Below are 8,042 nucleotides of genomic sequence, written 5' to 3'. Positions count from 1 at the left end.
AGAGGAAGAGAGAGAGAGAGAAACATCGACGTGAAAGGGACACATCGAGTAGCTGCCACCCACACGACCAACCAGGGCCGGGTACAAACTGCAACCAAGGTACATGCTCTTAGCGGGAACTGAACCCGGGTCTCTCTGGACCGCAGGCTGACGCTCTAACTGCTGAGCTAAACCGGCCAGGGCATTAAGCCTTTTTTTTTTTATCTCTTGGCCACCTGTATGTTTTCTTTAGAGAAGGGTCTACTCAGATCCTTTGCCCATTTTAATTGGATCATTTATCTTCCTGGTGTTGAATTGTATAAGTTCTTTATATATTTTAGAAATTAACCCCTTATCATATGTATCATTGGCAAATATGTTCTCCCATACAGTGGATCCCCTTTTCACTTTGTTGCTGGTTTTGTTTGTTTGTTTGTTTGTTTGTTTGCTGTGCAGAAGCGTTTTAGTTTCATGTCGTCCCATTTGTTTATTTTTTTCTTTTATTTCCCTTGCCCTCGGAGATATATTGACAAAAATAGTGCTACAAGAGATGTAAGATTTTACTGCCTATGTTTTCTACTAGGATTTTCATAGTTTTCACGACTTACATTTAAGTCTTTTATCCACTTGAGTTTATTCTTGTGTATGGTGTAAGTTGGTGGTCTAGTTTCATTTTTTTGCATGCACCTGTGTAATTTTCCCAGCACCATTTAATAGGAACTGTGTTGAATCAAACAATTGCTTTGGGTAGTATATCAGACTTTTTTTTATTATAGAACTATGGTTTGTTGTAGAAGTGTCTCTATTTTTTTTAATTTGCCTTTATCTGATAAGTAATGTTGTTAAATATTTTTCTTATGCTTATTGGCTATTTAGATATCTACTTTTATTATCTCTTTAAATTGTTTGCATTTTTAAAAATAAGGTTGTTTGCCTTATCATTATTTAATAGTAAGAGTCTTTCATATATACTGAATACACGTCTTTTGACTGATATATGTACTGTGAATATGCGCTTACAGGCTCTGAAATGCCTTTTTACTTCCTAAATAGCATCTTTTGATGAGCATATTTTAAAATTTAAATTGATGAAGACCAATTTATCAATTAAAAATTTTAGTTAGTGCTGTTTTTATCCTGCTTAAAACTCTTTGTCTATCTGAAGGCAGTCTCAGCTTTCAAGTTTATATTTGATCTACCCAGGATTGTTTTTTGTGTATGGTATGAGATAAGGGTCAAATTTTATTATTTTTCCATATGAATATCCAGTCGCTCTAGCATCTCTTACTAATAATGTCATGGCAAAGGGATTCTTGCCCCCCCCCCCCAAGATAGAAATCAAGAAAGGAGGCAAAACATTTAAAAAATAAATAAATGAGGTTTACTGAAAACAAGGTGGAGGGAAAGGAGAAGGGGAGGGAGCTTGATGCACTCCGGGGGGCACACACTAATGAAAGGCATGGCTTCCGGGCTACTGCCTATATAAACTGGGTTTTCCACGCAGAGTAGGTTCTTTGCTTTCCATGTTGCCCAGTGGGCATATCCTCTGTAGCAGACACAGAGAAGAGCTCTTTGGGGAGTGCCTAAAGAGAAACTTTAACCTTATCTAGGACAGGCTTAAAAAAGTAACTGAAGAGCATTCCCATCCTTTTAAGAGAGGCTCAGCCTGTCTCAATAAGACCATTGGTTCTCTTTGAAATGCATGAGTGTCTTTGTTATAAATCAAGTAACAATATATAGATGAGTTTATATCTGGACTCTTTCATTCTGTTGATGTGTTTTCTTATCTTCATGCAAATACCACACTCCTAATTAGCAAAGCTTTAGAGTAAATTTAAAATCTGTTAATGTAGGTCTTTCAACATAATCCTTTTATTCTTTTTAAGATTGTTTGGCTAGTCTAGGTCCTTTGCATTGCCAAATAAATTATATTTCAGATTATCAATTTCTAACCACAAAAATTTAAGCATGCTGGTATTTTGATTAGGACTGTGATAAATCTATAGATCAATTTAGAGAAAATTGATATGTTAACAATACCAAGGTATTGGTATATTTTTCCATTTATTTAAGTCTTCCTTAATTTTCTGAGCAATGTTTGATAGTTTTCAGTGTATAGCTCTTACTCACTTTTTTGTTGATTTACTTTTTTTAGCTTCTTGAAGTGGAAGCCTAGATCATTGATTTTAATACTTGCTTCTTTTTCAGCATACGCATTTAAACATATACACTTCCTACTAAACATTGCTTTAATTGTATCTCACAAATTTTTCTAATTTGTATAATAATACAAATTATTATTCATTTTAAATAGTTTGTCATTTCCCTTGAGGTTTCTCCTTTGATCAATAGATAATTTAGAAATGTGTTAATTTCCAAACACGTGGAAGATTTCTAATTATCTTGTGTTACTGTTTTAATGTAATTCCATTGCGGTCACAAAATATATTCTGTATGACTCTGGTCCTTTAAAATTTATTAAGACTTGTTATATAAGTCTTAATTTATTAAGTGTTAATTTTGGTGAATGATCTTTGTACACTTAAGTAGTAAGTGTTCTTTTTAACCTTTCACAGTAATTGGCTCTATAATGCATAAATGCTTTGTAAATGTCCAATGAAGTCAGATTGTTCATATCTTACATAGTGTTACTGCTTTTTGTCCACCTGTTCTATCAATTACAGAATAAATTTGTTTTTAAATCTACAATTCCATTTGAGGATTTATCTACTTATTCTTTTGTTTCTGTCGGTCTTTATTCTGTTTTGAATGTGTGCTATCAGGCACATACACATTAAGGATTATTATATCTTCTTATTGAATTGTCTCTTTAACATTATTAAAAGCCCGTCTTTATATCTGGCAATACTTTTTGCTTTAAAGTCTACTTGATCTGATATTTTAGCCACAGCTATAATATTTGAAATATAACCTTAAATACTTACCTGGCAGGGGAGATACCATGATCACAAAGGTGGTTTCCCCAGGGCGAGGCTTGTCCATTGCGCTCCGGATGTGCTGACCTCTGCGATCTCCCCAAATGTGGAAAACTCGACTGCATACTTTGTGGTCGTGGGGGACTGCGTTCAAGCTCTCCCCTGTAAAAAAAACATATATATATATATACACACACACACACACACATATATACACATATATACATATATATACACGCACACACACATATATATATATATATAACCTTAATTTTTACCTGTCTTATGGTTAGTATTTACATGGTAAATGGTATTTGTTTCCATCATTCTACTTTCAACTGTTCTGTGTCCTAATATTTAAAGTTTGTGTTTTATAAAAATATTGTTGGGTCTGTTTTTTCTTCAGTGTACTAATATCTGCCTTTCAGTTGAATGTTTAGTCCTTCCATATTTACCATCACTGTAATTTGTTTTCTTTCTTTCAAAAAAAAATATTTTTTATTAATATTTTAGGGACAGAGACATAGAAACATCAATATGAGAGAAACATCAGTCAACTGCCTCCTACATGCCCCCTACTGGGGGTCGTGCCCACATCCAGGGCATGTGCCCTGACCAGGAATCAAACCAGGAGCCCGTGGGAGGATGCTCAATCCATTTGTTTTCTATTTGACGCCTATGTCCGTGTCTTTGCTCCTCCTTTGTTGCCTTTTGTTTGTTTGTTTGTTACTCCTCACCTGAGGATATTTTTGTCTGTTGATTTTTAGAAAGAGTGGAAGGAAGGGAGGGAGGGAGGGAGGGGGAGGGAGGGAGGGGGAGAGAGAGAGAGAGAGAGAGAGAGAGAGAGAGAAATATCAATGTAAGAGAGACATATGGATTAGTTGCCTCCCTCATGTGCCCAGATGGAGGTGGGGATGGAACCTGCAAACTAGGTATGTGCCCTTGACGGGGAATCAAACCCATAACCCCATAACCCTTCAGTGCGAGAGTACTCTCTAACCACTGAGCAACATCTGCCAGGGCATTTTGCTGCTTATATATTAATAAAAAATTTCTCCCTATATTATCTTTTCTGTTACATTAATCTGAGATATTTTGATGACATATGGAATGAATTACTAACTCAAAAGCCTCGTGCACCAAAATTCACCATCATAATTCTTACCTTTATGCTTTTGCATTATGGTTATTTTTCTTTCTATGTGAAGCTTTATTACAATGTATATGTGGGTGGTGCATGTGTGTAGATATGTGTGTATGAATGGGGATGTGTTGTGTGAATGTGTTGCATGTGTGCACAAACATGTATGCCTGTGTCTGCATGCACAGTGTGCCATGTGAATGTTGCCTTTAATTCCTAAATAAATAAATGATGAATTTTAAGAGCATATTTCATAATTTAATTATGTCACTTCATTAATTTCTGAGTACAATGAAGTAATTGGTTAAATTACAGCACAGTGGTTGGTGAGCATAAATGTTCTCCAAACTGTTTTTACTTGTAAACCAGAATTTAACTCAAGTGTTTGACGAAAAAGTTGTATGTTCATAAAATCTCTCAAAAGGAAGATATGAGTGATGTCCTAATTTAATTCAGTATATATTTTTATAAAATCTTACAACAAAATTCAAGAAAGCCATGGGAAGATGTCATGTTAGCCACTTCTATCGTAGGAGAAATGTATACTGTTTCAGTTTCATGTCAACTTTCTTTTTACTGATTTCTTAAGGAAATGCCTTTCTTTCCCGCTGGTAATGTGGTTGAATTTTGGAACACCTCAGGGGAAGAGAGGTTTTAAGAGGGTTTGGGGCAGACTGCCTAGCGGAACATACTGCCCTTGCTGATTGATACGATCCAGGCTTGCAGGATACAGGTATGATGCAAGTCTGTGCATGTGTGGAATTATGTTTAACCAAGAGTTTGCTTGGTGTCATGGTGAAACTAAACTTTGGGGAACTTTGAGAAATAATTCTATGAAAAACAACTGTAACAAAGGTCTCTTTAATGTGGCAAAGGTCTTCTCTATTAGCAGTGATTGTATCTGTTTCTTTTACATTGATTTTGGCACTGGGATAAAGACAAAAAGACATAGTCATTCAATAGATTAATTCACAATTTATAAGTGCTTGTTGTACTGAGTATTCTGCCAGGCACCATGGATAATGTCAAATGAAGAGGTACAAGTTACTGCTCGAGGAACATAGCAGTCAAGTAGGGGAGCTACAGTATAAATATAAATTCCCATAGAACAAGGTAGACAGTGACATGCATCTTAATTTTGAGCAAAGTGCTAAGGGAGTTCAGGGGGCAGAGATGATTGCTAACGGAGACTGGGGTAGCTGAAAGAATGCTTCATGAAGGGGGGGGGGCGCATTTGAAATAGGCCTTAAAGGATGGAGAGAAATTTGATATCTACTGATGAACTGGAAGGTAGACATATAGCCAAAGGGGCAGTGATAGGTTTAGGGGAAAAGAAAATACTCTATTTGTTGGTATATAAAGTACAAGTAAGAAAGTAATAATCTATAGTTCAGGAAAGATAGAATGGACCATACCAAATAAAGTTTCCAATGCCATGCTATCATTATTACTAATTAAGCCATTAAGTTTTTATTATTTTCTTAACTATGTGTTAAAAATAGGACTAGCAGCCCTGGCCTGTTTGGCTCAGCGGTTGGAGCATTGGCCTGCAGACCAGAGAGTCCCAGGTTCGGTTCCTGCTAGGGGCACGTACCAAAAAAAAAAAAAAAAAATAGGACTAGCTGGTGTGTGTAGACAAATAGAAGAATAAAACTTGGTCTATAGGTGTATAGGAAATAACATACAGTTTCTCCAAATTTAAATAGTCTCCACTCTTCAACTTCATGAATATTATGGCTTTTCAAAATGCTTTGTTTATATTTATATTTAACTTTGGGTTTACATTAGATTTATATTAACATATTATTTACCATTGTGTTCATTGGAAAGCTAGTTCAAATAGCAAAATACTTTTAAAAAATAATATGTTCTTATTGATTTTTTTAGAGAAAGAAAGAGAAACAGCAATGTGAGAGAGAAACATCAATTGGCTGCCTCCTGCACGCCCCCTACTGGGGACCTAGCTGGAAATCCAGGCATGTGCCCTGACCCAGAATCGAACTGGGACCTCTCAGTCCATGGAAGGATGCTCAATCCACTGAGCTATACCAGCCGGTGCTAAATACTTTTCTATGGACTTACCTATGGCTACCTTTATCAGTACCTAGACTATTACTTATTGAGTTTTAGTCTGCCAAGGTTATAGATTTTCATGACCTTTGTTCTCTTCCTTTATTTATTTTGTTAATCTTTGCCTAAATATATTTTCCATTGAATTATTTAGAGTGGAAGGGAGGGAGGGAGAGAGAGAGAAACATTGATGTGAGAAAGACACATCAATCAGTTGCCTCTCGCATGACCCCAACCAGGGCTTGGGATTGAACCCGCAACCCAGATACTGTGCTCTTGACTAGAAATCAAACCCTTGACCCTTTGGTTCTCAGGCAGATGCTCTAACCACTTAGAAAACTGGCCAGGGCTCTTTCCCTAAGTTTTAAGCATGCAGAAGTTCATGAGCTAGCATTTCTATCCAATAAAATTAAACATCTAGGACATATATGACCACTACTTAATAATTCCTCTGTCATTGACTTATACTATATTCTCCCTAGTTCTAGTCTGTGGTAGGTGGAATTTGGCCCCTCAAATGTCTGATTTCTGTTGTATACACACTTTGTAAATTGTTGCTGTGAAGGAATTCTGCAGATGAAAAAGTCTAAAATCAGATCACCCTAAGATAGAAAGATCACCTGGAAGGACCTGACCTAATCATATCAGTCTTTTAAATTTGGTTCTAGTGGGAAGAGACAGGGAAGTTGGAGAGAGTTTAAGCATGTGAGGGATTAAACAAGGGAGAAAATCTTGAAGATAGAGGTGGGGTTATGTCATGTGCCAAGAAATGCAGGTGGCCTCTAGTTGTTAAAAGTGGCCTCTGGCCCTGGCCGGTTTGGCCCAGGGGTTGGAGCGTCGGCCTTCAGACGAGAGTCATGAGTTGGATTCCAGTCAAAGGCATGTACCTCAGCTGCGATTTGGTCCCTGGCCCTGGTTGGGGTCGTGTAGGAGGCAACCAATTGATGTGTCTCTCTTACATCAATGTTTCTCTCTCTCTGCCAGTCTATCTGAAGATAAATGGAAAAATATCCTCAGGTGAGGATTAAGAAACAGAACAAAAGTGACCTCTGGCTAAAAACAGGATGTCCTACAACTACAAGGAACTGAATTTCACCAACAGTCTAAATGAGTTTGGAAGAGAATTCTTTCCCAGCGCCTCCAGACGTGAACTCAGCTCGGTGATTTCAGCTTTTGAGATCCTGCACAGACAACCCAGCCATGTGTGCCTGGACTTCAGACCCACAGAACAGTGAGCGATAAATGGGTCTTGTTTTAAACTGCTAACTTTGTGGTAATTTGTCATGCAGCAAAACAAAACATGACCCATCTCTCCTACATCTTCACCTTGTTCTCCTTATTTAGCAAAATATATTGACCACACCTTATAAGGCACTCTTTCAGAGAAAAACAACTTGCGTACAGACAGACCTCATGTTCATTTTTATCAGCAATGTTTTACGGGCACATTCTTCAAATAGTGCACTGTGGTAAGCCAGAGACAGGTTACTAATGCTTTCCTCTTTTCTTCCTTTTCAAATGTTATGAAATATTTCAATCATAAGAAAAGTCTAAAGTCTAGAGAGTATTATAACTAACCTCCGTGTACCCATTATCTAGGTTAAGAAATGAGCTATTACGAACCCTAATGAAACCTCCCTGTACTCTGCCCAGTCCTGCTCTGCCCACTTCTTCACCAGAGGTAATCACTATCTTGAATTTGATGTTTTCCATTTCACAAATGTTTCTATTCTTTCTTTAACATGTATGTATCCACAAATAATATCTAATACTGTTTTGCATGTTTTTGAAGTTTTACATAAATGGTATCATGGTGTCTGTGACTTTCTGAAAATTATTTTTCCCTCCACTCAATGTTGTTATTTTGAGAACAATATTATTTTATTTGGACTCCCAGTATCCCTGGCTGAATACTG

The 8,042-nt window shown here is 36.8% G+C and overlaps 1 non-coding gene across 1 annotated transcript; it reads left to right on the top strand.

The window, feature by feature from the left end:
* The first annotated feature begins 2,916 nt into the window (after positions 1 to 2,916).
* LOC118622089 lies at positions 2,917 to 3,080 on the top strand. The gene has a single exon (XR_004957918.1). It is a non-coding gene; the product is annotated as a U1 spliceosomal RNA (small nuclear RNA).
* The last annotated feature ends 4,962 nt before the right edge of the window (positions 3,081 to 8,042 follow it).

Source organism: Molossus molossus, unplaced genomic scaffold (genome assembly GCF_014108415.1).
Source record: "Molossus molossus isolate mMolMol1 unplaced genomic scaffold, mMolMol1.p scaffold_m16_p_8, whole genome shotgun sequence".
NCBI classification, from domain to species: Eukaryota; Metazoa; Chordata; class Mammalia; order Chiroptera; family Molossidae; genus Molossus; species Molossus molossus.
The sequence above is the reverse complement of the archived record's forward strand: the minus strand, read 5'-3'. Positions and strand labels throughout refer to the sequence as shown.